General features: G+C 52.3%; 1 protein-coding gene across 1 annotated transcript in view; it reads right to left on the bottom strand.

The window, feature by feature from the left end:
* Window positions 1-12,182, bottom strand: part of ZBTB7C (zinc finger and BTB domain containing 7C) — a 343,127-nt gene that overhangs the window by 152,729 nt on the left and 178,216 nt on the right. The gene's annotated exons all lie outside the window — the stretch shown is intronic.

The raw sequence follows: 12,182 nt of genomic DNA, 5'->3' as shown, positions 1-12,182 counted from the left end.
GATGCGTTTCAGGATAAGAAGTGAAGGCAAAGAGGCTCGAAGCCGGCTAACACGCAGACCGAAGCCGCTCGGCGTGCCGTGCGGACGGCCGTGCGCGCCAGAGTCCAGCCTTCGGTCTGGGTCCCTGGCAGAGTGTAATCCAGGGCTCTGCTCAGGGCACCAGCCTTAGCACAGGGGAGACGGCAGGCTGGCGAGCCGCTCTCTGCGGAGTGACAGCAGCAAGAGCCCGGAGGTCAGCCCTGATCGTTCGAAAGCCCGAAGCACTTTTTCGTTTTTAAAAAGGCTCAAAATCCTCCTGCAAGGGACTTAACCAGATATTTGCACAGCCATGATCACAGTACCATGATTACAGTACCATGATTCACAAGAGGCAAGAGACAGAAGCGACCCAAGGGTCAGCTGGCAGACAAATGGATGAGCAAAATGGGGTCTACGCATACGGTGGAATATTACTCGGCTGTACAAAGGAAGATTCTGGTACATGCTACAGCAGGGATGAACCTTGAGGGCATTATGCTGAGTGAAATAAGCCAGCCACAAAAGGACAAATACTGTATGATTCCACTTCGGTTGTGGTCACAGAGACAGAAAGTAGGCTAGAGATGGCCAAGGGCGGCGGGGAGGGGAGACGGGGAGTAATGCTCAGTGCAGACAGAGCTTCCGTGTGCCAAGGTGACAAAGTCCTGGAGACGGATGGTGATGGCCACACAGCAGCGTGAATGCACCTAACACCCCTAAACTACACACTTAAAAATGGTTAACCCGGTGAAGTTTGTGACCTACATTTTCCCACTAGTACAACATACACGGTCTACAAGACTTTGGTCCATCTTCATTCTGGAAGTCAAAGTGGCCTGTGTCATCCATAAGCTCAGCCATGGAGACTGCCACCAGGACTCAGTCGACAGTATGACTCTGGGCCAGGGAGCCCCATGGCTTGTCAGCGTGGTGTTGGCTCAGCACAGCGTCGGATGCAGGTGGCTGAGCATTGAGAAACAGGATTTGCTCACACCCACCTCCGCAAGTGCAAGCACCATCCCCCTCTAGAACGTGGCCTCCTTCCACCCAACCAGTCCCACCCAGCATGTCCCCTGCCTGTGTCCTCCTCCGGGTGCGTAGGCTCTGAGGACACACTCTCACTTTTACCCTCTGCTGCCTCTATGCTCCCTGCCCAGAAGGCCCTTCCTGGGCTGTCCACCTGCTCCTCCTCTTTCTAGAGGGCCCCCATCAAGCTCTCCCTCCTCCATGACGCCTTCCAGATGCTCCCCATCCCGCGGTCTCTGAATGCTGCAGACTGCAATCCAGCACTTGCCTTGGAACTCACATTCACATCTAGAAGTCTTGCCTCCCCTGATACATTCCCGCCAGGATCCCTGGACAGGGACTGTCGCTAACCTTTTTTGCCTGCCATAGACCCTAGCTCAGGACTGAGCATTCGACGGGCCATCCCCTCAACGCTCTCGGAGGGACAGCCGCCCTGCTTCCCTTCCCAGGGAATCTGACCACAGACCCCTGCCTGGGGTGGAAAACATGTCTGCAGGCTGCCGAGAGAGTCCTGAAGCTACGGATTCCAGGCGGGCAGGCAGGTGCCTCCAGCCATTTAGAGGTGTAATTCGATGTGTCCAATAAACAATTAAGCATTTACAGATTTTATTAATTTGGAAAGGTCATTAGAGCTAACAGCTTCTCCAAGTGAAAGTGAATAAACAGTGTGGATTGGTTTTTTTTCAGTGTCCTGAGTTTTTTCTTGGAGTGTGCCTTCAAACCTCAAACAACAGTGTTACAAGTGAAAAAAATGAAAAAAGGGGAGAAAAAAATCCAGGCTCATGAGGCAAGAGGAGGCCCACAAGAGCTCTGGACAAGCCTCTGCCTTTCTCTGAGCCTGTATCTCGTCATCTGTAAAAGGAAGGAGTGAGCGCTAAGCTCCCTCCAACTTAAAATAAAATTATGATACGAGGTAAGCATGTGAAGTCAGCAGCTTCCCAAGGGAACCGTTACTCCCCACCCCCAGCCCTACCCATCCTCCCAGGTAGTGGACAGCCCAGCACCTCTGGGTAGCAAAGGTGGGGGTGCATGCCCCAGCAGCCAGGAGAAGGGCCTTAATGATTTCAGGTGCCTTCGCAGACCCTGACTGGACAATCTGGCTGCCTCACTCTCCCTCATTAGATCATTAAGGAACACTCGGACTAATGACTTGTTTTCTCGAATCTCCAGGAATGGCTGGAAATGGGCCAAAGGGGAGCATCCAGGCTCCGTCTCCCCAGCCCTTGGCTCCATGACTGGCTGGCACGGTCTGTCAAGAGCCAGGCCTCTGCGGGCAGATGCTGCTGGTTCTCCCCGAGGCGAGAAGGAAGCAACATTCAAGAAACAGAGGGGTCTGGCTCCAGCCTGCTGCCATGGGAAGACCAGACCGTGCTGTCCCACAACCCTCCCTTCCTCCTCATCCCCTCTTCTATCTGCCTCAAGTTCTGACAGACACCAGAAGGTGGGAGGCCCACATCTGCCCACGCTCCCACCTCCAGATGGCTCGTGGCTTTTAGTAGCAACACGAAGACCACGTATGAATCAGAACTGTGTGACTCACGACCTAATACTAATATTAACATTAGTGTTAGTATAAGTTAATATTAACTACTATCTGGGTGATGCTTTCTGATTACAAGAATATTTTCCCACTTGTTTGTCAGGCAGGTAGGAGAGCTGTGATTCATTTATTGAGCACCTGCTGTATCCCGGGGTCTCTACTACCCGCTGGGGATGCAGACACAAAAAGGTGTGTTTTCTGCACGCAAACTCCCTCCAGGACGGTTGAGAGCCGGAACGCGGAGGCAGAGGAAAGCTGAGTACCTTTCTCATAAGTAGCACCTTTCCCCACTGTTCCTGCATGGCCTGTGAGTTTAGTAGGAAACGTAGCCTGCACAACATCCCCCAGAAGCGACCAGCCAGAGGACAGCATGGTTTGGGGACTGTGGGACATTATGCCCAAAATGAACCAATGCCTGGGGGTGTCAGCCCACAGTGGCCCTGGATGCCCCAGAGGGGCAAACCCTGGACTGGGTACAGGTCAGAGCCTACTGCAGACATGCCCTTGACCTCTCATGGCCTTTCTGTTTGTCAGTAAACACCCTTCCTCTCATCAGAAGGGCTGCAGAGACGCTGCCTGCCTCGAGAGCTGATGCAAATTAATGAAATCTTTTTTTCCCCCCCAGTCCGCACTAATCTTTGTCTTCTAGGAGCTGCCACCACGCTCACAATGGGCAGGTGACACACGCTGGCATTGTTCTTCTGAGGGTCTTTATTGGCGCTTTTTTAAAAAAGATTTTATTTATTTATTTGACAGAGAGAGACAGCCAGTTAGAGAGGGAACACAAGCAGGGGAAGTGGGAGAGGAAGAAGCAGGCTCCCAGCAGAGGAGCCTGATGTGGGGCTTGATCCCAGAACGCTGGGATCATGCCCTGAGCCGAAGGCAGACGCTTAACGACTGCGCCACCCGGGCGCCCCGAGGCTTTTGAAAAATATAATGTCCATGCTTGAAGGAGCCCTATAAACCCCTCAATTTACAGCCAGGGCACCGAAGCTCAGAGAGTGCAGATAACTCACCCCACGTCATGCCAAGGATAAGAGCAGACCAGAACCAGAACCCGGGTCCCCAGGCTCCCAGGCTCGGGCCTGCATACACCTGCCCTAACTGGGGGGAAGGGAGACTCAGACTGTGTCCTGCTCGCTTTGAGCCCCCGCAGCAAGCATGCGTGGCTGGGGTGGGGCTCTCTGATGCCGGATGGTGGCTAGCACAAGCAGATTGCCCTCTCCGCCCCCTCAATGACACTCGGGTGCCTCCCAGCCTTGAGTGGTGAGCCTCACAGGGAGGGGTAGAGGCCACGAGGGGTGCCCTTGGGGACAGCAAGGTCACAGTCTCTGTGGCAGGGCCCTGTAGCTCTCAGGAGGCCATCATGCATTGTGGTTTGGAGGTAGGCTGACCCTGCTGTGCCACCTTGAGCAAGGGACTTAACCTCTCTCTGCCTCAGATTTCCCCAGCCAAATGGGCAGAATAGCAGCGCCTATTTCTTACCTCACAGGGGTGAAGTGAGAATGAAATGAGAACACAGAGGGAACACGTGGTACAGGGCCCGGCATCCATGTGTTCTCAGGTGTAGTCCGTGAGAACGGATTTCCCCCCGCAGGTCAGCTCCACGAAGAGGGAGACAAAAACATCCCCAGATGATGCCAGCTCTATGGCCTTCTGGAAAAGGCCAACTCAGGGACAGTAAAAACATCAGTGGTCACCAGGGGAAGAGAAGACGGATGAACTGGTGAATCCCAGAGGATTCTGAGGGCAGTGAAACTGTTCTATGGTCCTACAATGGTAGATACACGTCATTCTACATTTTCAAAACCCATAAAACTGTGCAACACAGAGTAAATTCTAACGTAGACTATGGACTTGAGTTAACAATGATGTATCGACGTCGGCCCATCAATTGCAACACATGTCCCCCTAACGTAAAATGTTAGTAATAGGGGACGCTGGGAGGAGAAGGGGCTAGAGGATAGATATGAATTCTCTGTTTTCTGCTCGATTTTTCTGTAAACCTGAAACTGCTCTAAAAATCAAGGCTATTAATTTTTTTAAAAAGATCAACCACACCAAATACTCAGGGCCAATCTGTACACAGGCCATCACCAAGACCCCCTGGGCATCCAGGTCCCCCCGAGAGATCAGCACGGTCCTCCCAATGTGAAGCACAACTGTGTCTTGTGTCCAGCCAAATTGTCAGACGCAGCATGGGGAGGCCGAGTGGGGAGGCCAGGAGGACCGGGCACCCCAGCAACCAGGATACCGCTGGCTACTGGGCGGTGACTCAGCCTTCACTGACCCTTCTCGAGCACCCACCGTGTGCCTGCCTCACCCTCCCCGCCTTCCAGAGCGGGATCAAAAAGAGACTCAGCCCTCTGCCCACAAGCCAGACTTCCTCTCAGCTTTTTCCTGCACCCTCCACCTCCAACACCAACATAGTAAGTGCTCGATAAACATTTACCGAATTAAATAGTGATTATCTCTATGGCTCTTGCTCCCCCATCCAAGGAAAGAATCTGATTGCAAGCCCAGCAAAGTATTAGCTGAACAGAGAGAACAGCAGAATTCAGGCAGATGTAACATGCCGTGGGGGAGACATCGTATTTGGTCATGGGGGCCACCGTCCGCAGTCCTGACAGCATATCTCTGAGGGACCCCCCCCCCCCCCGCAGTGCACCTGGCACACGCTGGCCTGCTTGGCCCTGAGTCCCCAGCTAGCAGGATGCACGAGCCCTGGCTCGACCCGGGAAGGACTAAGAGGCCAGTGTGTCCTGAAAAGGGGTGGCAAGTATGTGGAGCCACCCCTAAGCATCCTGGGCGGGCAGCAGGGAGGTCGAAGCAGGATGAAGGCACTCAGCCTGGGGTCCAATGTGGGGGTGCCTCGGGAAGTGTTTTTAGAGCAGGAACCAAGGTCCAGCCCATCCCACCTCGCACAGCAGGGCAGCAAGCCGCTGGGTCTGGTCTGATTCCGAGAAAGGAGGGGAGTGTGTGTTTGTGTGTTGCTGGGAACGGCATCCTTTAAGGCAACTGAATCCTCCTTCAGTCATTGCTTTGGGGGTGATGGCCCCTTAGAAGTCCGAATTTCTGTGACCTTAGCCTCGAATCTTAAAATAACCCTGAGAAGGAGGGAGGGCTGAGCCCAGAGCCAAAGCCAACAGTGGGGCCTGGCCTGGGGAAGCAGGGGAGGGGAGGAGAGCCTGTCCAAGGATCAAAGGCCCAATCTCCTTGGTCAGGCTGCCCGGCCCAGGCCTGGCTGTTCAGTCACGCACATTTTATTTTTTCTGGCCTCGGGGAAGTGTTCCCAGGTCTGGGCAAATCTGAGCAAGGTCTGCCAGCAGGGAATGGCCTAGAGCAGCTGAAAAAGAGGGCAGCGGCTGCCCACATCCACCCCCCGGCCCCCAGCAGCCCCCTGCCCAACTGCCAGGGTAGGAAGGGGGAGGGTGCCCGCTGGGGTGGAGGCGGGGGGTCCTACCCACTGCTCTCTGGCTGGTGAAGCGGAAGAGATTCTCAGTCATAACATGGGCAGGCCAAGAAGATTCAGTTTTATAAGAGCAAATAATAGTTCACATTTGGAAAAAGGAAAAGGTTTCTCTACCACAAGGAAAAGAAAGCAAGCATGTTCAGTCTTCATGTCTGCTGGGCGCATGGCAGCAGAGCTCCTCCCCTGCAGGGGTGAGGTGAGGTGGGGGCGTCTCACGGGTTTGACAAGATGGTTCTCTGTGCCTGATCTCACTGGCCGATGGTGTTCAGGAGGACACAAGGGCTGTGGAATTCGCCCCACTGGGGGGTGGCTCTCCCAGCCCGGCCTGCCTGGTTCTCCTGCCAAGCGCAGCCGGGATTTTGAGGCTGACAGTGGGCAAGTGTTGGGAGGGGGACAAAGAGGGCAGGGGGAGCAAGGCCTGGTCAGTCTGTGTTGGGAGTGATATCAAACAGGTGATGCTGGCCTTCAGAGCTCCAGACAGCGAAGTGAGGAGGCGATGACCGCAGGCTTCCCCTTGACAGCGTCTCCTGCCTCTTGGGTCTTGCCCCTGGCCCTGACCTGGTGCCCCAAGTCCTGCTTCTCCCTCTGCTTCCTCTGGCTAAACCTGTTTTCCAGAAAGTTCTATATCCACCTGGTGGCCATTGTGACGGAATACTTTATGCCAGCTTTTCTTTCTCTCACAGAAAAGGCATTTCGAGCCCCCCCTCAGGAGGGAAAGTTGTATCCCCTGGGAAAGGGATTTATTTCACTTTTTGTTTTTGAACTCCACTGTCCACTCTGCCTCACACTGATGACGAGTACGTAAGTGACCTGCTCTAGCAAAGAACACCTATGAAATGCGGATGGTGTAGTGGGTGTTTAGAAAGAGGACCAGGGACCCTTACAGCAGAAGGGACACCCTGGGATAAGGCTGCTTCTGAAATCGTCCCCTCCAGCTCCTGCGTCTTATCTTCCCGGGCCACTCCCACCCAACATGGAACATGGGTAGGGAAGCCATACATTTTATTTTCCCAACAGGGACACTTTTGAGAGTGAAGGGGATACTATTCATGATTTAGGGACAGCAGGCATCAAGGGGCTGTCCCTAGTCAACCAGTGTGTCCCCCAACCTTTGGGGTTTGGGAAAACCTAGTCAGAGCTCTTCTCCGGAACTTCCATGGCATCACTTAGGGAAGAGAGGTCTGCCTCTACCACGCAGCTTCCCCTCTTAGGCATCAGAAATGATCCTGAGAGAGCCCACCAGGCACATCAGGCCCAGAGGAAGCATGACATGTATCCGTGTGACATGTAAGCACTCCTCTGTCTGGCCCTGACAACCCTCAAGGCTCCCCACTCAGATCCTTGCAGGTCCCACCTCCTGCAGGACGCCTGCCAGGATTGCTCCATTTCTCTCAGCACTCTGTGTGTGTGTGAGAGAGAGAGAGAGACAGAGAGAGAGTGCATGCACACAAATGACAAAGGAATTGACATACATTTTTAACAACAGGTGAGTCTAGGATATAAGGGTCTCTGAGCTCCTCAGGCAGGTGCCATCTCCCCACCAGCTCATTGGCTCTGGAGTGCAGGTACCACCGCGAGTCATTTGTCTCTGGAGCCTCCCGTCCCTCCCCTCTCCACCCTACCCAGTACCTTGATTACAGAGAGTCTCAGACTTAAAGTCGCTGGGAAGAACCGAGTCGAACTGAACGCTTGCAATTTCCCCCTTAGTGCTAGGGGCCCCGGGCTCTGGGGGGGGGTCCTATAGCCCTTCGGGGGTTCACTGATTCTCTCACATCAGCTTATAAGTCATCTTCGAGGCAAATACTCCGAATCTCTGTGACCGCTGCAGGACTGTTCATGGTGCCATTTTTACAATCCTGAAGGGCGGCGATTGTTGGGTAAGAGTGTCTGAAATAAAATCAGAAAGGGGCTCAAGAAGAACTCCATTTTCATAGCTGGGGGGAGCTGTGGTTTGGCCAAAGAACCTGGGTGAGAATCTCCATTACCACCTAAAATCCCACCATATCTTAGAAAGAGAACAAGGTAATCAAGACTAAGTGTAGCAGGGCACCTGGGTGGCTCAGTTGGTTGAGCTTCTGACTCTTGACTCTTGGTTTCGGCTCAGGTCGTGATCTCAGGGTCGTGGGATCGAGCCCCGCAACGGGCTCTCGCTCAGCAGGGAGTCGGCTTGGGATTCGCTCGCTCTCTCTCCCTCTGCCTCTCCCCACTGCACATTCTCTCTCAAATAAATGAATAAATTCTTAAAACAAAACAAACAAACAAAAACACAAGACTAAGTGCCGCAGGATAGTACGCTCAGTAAGTGCAGGGGGTAACTGGGGAAGGCTTCCTGGAGGCAACAGGCGATAAGCAGGGGCTTGAAGGATGGGGAGGCAAAAGGCAGTCTAAAAAGGGGAGAGTCTGAGCAAAGACGCAGAGACGGAAAAGGGTGCAGCATAATCAGGGCAGTGAGTTACCAGGTCTGGCTGGAGCAGATGGTGCGCTCAAAGGAGTAGCAGACGCAGCCTCGAGGACAGATAAAGAAGCCCCAAATGCCAGCCACCTCCAGGCTTGAGTCTCCGGCAGCTGTGGAATCACCCTGTCCCACTCTGATAGTTGTGGGGGTGCGGGGGGAGAACTCGGAGAGTAGGGGCTGGACTGAAGCTTCTTGCTCAGGCCCCCAGGGAAACATCTGGGAGGGAGCAGAGGGACTGGCCTGGGCTGAAGCCAACCCCGACTTCTTCCCTGGCTACTCCCAACCCTGCCAGCTCTGGGAAACCCAGCCAACTCAGCATCTGTGGCCCCAAATGTAATCTCGCCCTGCATACCTCTGATTCAGAGGGGTGGACGCAAGCTTCCAGGAGCTGAAGGCCACAGCAAGTGTGCCCTGGTAGCAGCCCTGTGAGCTGAGCTGACTGGTCAGCTAATCGGAACATTTGCACATCTCACGTACGCTTGGACATTCATTCACCAAACGGTGGATGGAAAGCCTAGGCCTTTCCTTTATTTTTTTATTTTTTTATTTTATTTTTTTTTTTTAAGATTTTATTTATTTATTAGACAGAGATAGAGACAGCCAGCAAGAGAGGGAACACAAGCAGGGGGAGTGGGAGAGGAAGAAGCAGGCTCATAGCGGAGGAGCCTGACGTGGGGCTTGATCCCAGAACGCCGGGATCACGCCCTGAGCCGAAGGCAGACGCTTAACCGCTGTGCCACCCAGGCGCCCCTAGGCCTTTCCTTTAACCTCGCATCTCCTGGATGGAATTGTCCCTATTGTCTTTCTTGCTTAGGTCACACTCCTACAGCCTTGCCTACACTTTCCAGTTACAGTTTTTCTAAAGGGAAACAAGAAATTAAATATACTTGCAAAATAATCTGAGTGCCAAAGTCTCCCTCGATTTAATGGCTATTTCCCCAACCTTTCGGAGTGACTTCACCCACACCTAAACCAACCACGTTTTGGAAAAATGGCAAGTCTCGTTAAGTCTTTCCAAAGCTTTAACTTAGTGTTCATTGAAAACAACTTTTTTCCCCCTTTTTTTTGCTATGGTATTTAACTGGTTTGTATAATACTTAATTAAATTGCATAATTACAAAAGCAAGTTCCACTGGCATAAACAGGTTTGGGAACTAAGCCAGCTGCCTCTAGGAAAGCATTCAGATCAGCTGTGGGTGCAGACGCAGTGGACATTTGGGACAGCCGTCTTCCTGCCCCACCCAAGTGTCCTCCAGCTGTGGGCATCAGTCAGAGACAATGGAGAGAGAGCCAGTGACTGTGGCAAGACGGTTGACTGCTGCGTGGAGAGCAACTAGTGCTCCTCTTATCAGTAGACCCTGGTGAAGGTTAATTGTCCAGGGACTAAGGACCTGATGCTGTCCTGCCCCCCTCGGTCCTCACCTTCACCCCTGTGCTGAGTGGGCCCTGCCCCTCCGGCCACTCCCCCCCGCCCCTCCCCCAGGCCCAGCTTCCTTCTGTTGCAGCTGTCTAAGAAGGGTTCGGCAAACTAACTCCACAGCTTTAGCGACAGGTAATAGCCAGATGCACCACCGTCGCAGAGGTCATGGGAATTTCTTACACTGAGAGGAGTTTCTACTGATGTCATCTCAGGTATCTGCCCTAGGTTGGCTGGGGAGAGAGGTGTAGAGTTAGGGGGATGTCTAGGAGTCAGCCCTCAATCACACAGTCTGCTGAGACTGATTTGAGACCATGTCCAAGTGAGTCACAAGAGTGCACGCTCCCCTAAGACGGGGCTGTGGATTCACTTCTGCCTTTTATTCTGCGTGTTCCCACATCCCTTACGTGGCATGGGATGCCATCCCCCTTTTAACCTTCCTCATCAAAGTCATTTTCCCTGAATCCAGCCTTCCCTATTTCATGGATCACACAGAGCAAACCAACCAACCAACCAACCAACCAACCAATCATTCTCAAGTATTAGCAGGCACCCACGACTCATAAGGAGGAGTACTTTCCAGAGGAATACATCTGGAGTAGGCATTTCTTATTTTGAGCCATTGGCCATTCTTTGCCCTTTCCTCTTGGTAAGAGAACCCCCAATTCCTCCCCAAATTCCCCCCTGCTTTCCCCATAGACAGTGTGCCTCAAGGGCGTTCATGGTTGGCTCAAGCCAACTTGCTTAGCTCAGCAACTTGGTCATGGTGATTGGACAAATTCTACGATATAAGATGCAAGGAGATGTTTGCTGGGGAACTCTTGGGGAGAAAGCTCCATCTTTAGAGGTGTGGAGGGTGCATGCAAGGCCGGATGCTGCTGCAGCCATTTTGCTACCATGAGTTCAGAGGGCCGTGCTGAGCTACAGAAAAATGGACCTGGAGGCTTGAAGAAATGACTTCTGGAGATCACCCTGCTTCTGGACTTTTCATTTACCCAAGCCAACACGTTCCCTTTTAGTGTTTTTTAATTGGTTAAGTTTAAAAGATCAAACTAATACATATGCATGGCTTGAAACATCAGAAGTAATAAAAGCCCAATCACGAAAAATAGCAGTCCCAGCTCCAGCCCTTCCCATACGGAGCCCCGGTTCCCAGAGACACCACTCTTAACTGCTTTAGCTCTCGTATGCTCTTTACTGTCGTATTTCTAAATAACATGCTGTGCTCACCAGCTGGGGCTGCCGTACCAAAATGCCACAGATCGGGCTTAAACAACGCAGTTACGTCTCGCAGTCCTGGAGGCTGGGAAGTCCAAGATCAAGGCACCAGCCAATTTGGTTTCTGGCGAGAGAGTCCCGCTTCCTAGCTTACCGGTAACCCACCACCTTCTCACTGTATCCTTACTCAGTAAACAGAGAGTGAGCTCTCTGGTATCTCTTCTTATAAGGACACTCATCCTATTGGATCAGGGCTCCATCCTAATGACTTCATTTAACCTTAATTACTTTTTTACTCCAAATACAGCCACTCTGGGGGGTTAGGGCTTCAACGTATGAATTGGAGGGGGCACAATTTATTTCATGGCACACGCTATATGTCACTATTTCTGGACTTCCGACTTTGGGCTGTTGCCTGTTAATGCCCCATAATGGAAGCCAAGGTTTTCTCTCTCTTACGCCACCCCCCGCTAACCACGCATTTCTGTTCTCTGCATCTTCCCAACACAGTGACACCACCGCTTTGGGTTACATCAGCTGTCAGTGTTTGCAGTGTTTCTGGCTGTGCAGATACTGCTCACGGATGAGCCACCTGATAATATTTCTTTGCTCGCATACCTTATTTTCCTCTAGTATTAAAAATGGCTTTCTATGCACCTAACACTAATTTACACACAAACTGACTGCTAGAGCTGTTCAAATCACTCCTTGAGGAGCTCAGCACATGAGGAATCTGTCAGTTCTTCTTTATTTTTTTTGGGGGGGGGGGAGTTGCCCCATCCAGAGCTCGCCATCCTCCAGTCTGGAGTGGAGCCTTCTGCACAGCTGTCACCTGGGAATTCGTAATTAAATCCCTTGTTTCCTGGATCCCATACTGCATTCATTTCTATTGCTACTGTAACAAATCACCACCAACTAAGTGACCTAAAACAACACGATTTATTGTCTCCTAGTTCTGGAGTTCAGAAGTCTGAAATGGGTCTCGCTGAGTTAAATCAAGGTGTTGGCAGGGCTGCATTCCTTCTGACGACTCTGG

Source organism: Ursus americanus, chromosome 19 (assembly GCF_024610735.1).
Source record: "Ursus americanus isolate L20-20 chromosome 19, mUrsAme1.1.p, whole genome shotgun sequence".
NCBI lineage: Eukaryota > Metazoa > Chordata > Mammalia > Carnivora > Ursidae > Ursus > Ursus americanus.
Note: the sequence above shows the minus strand (reverse complement) of the source record. Positions and strands in the feature narration are given on the sequence as shown.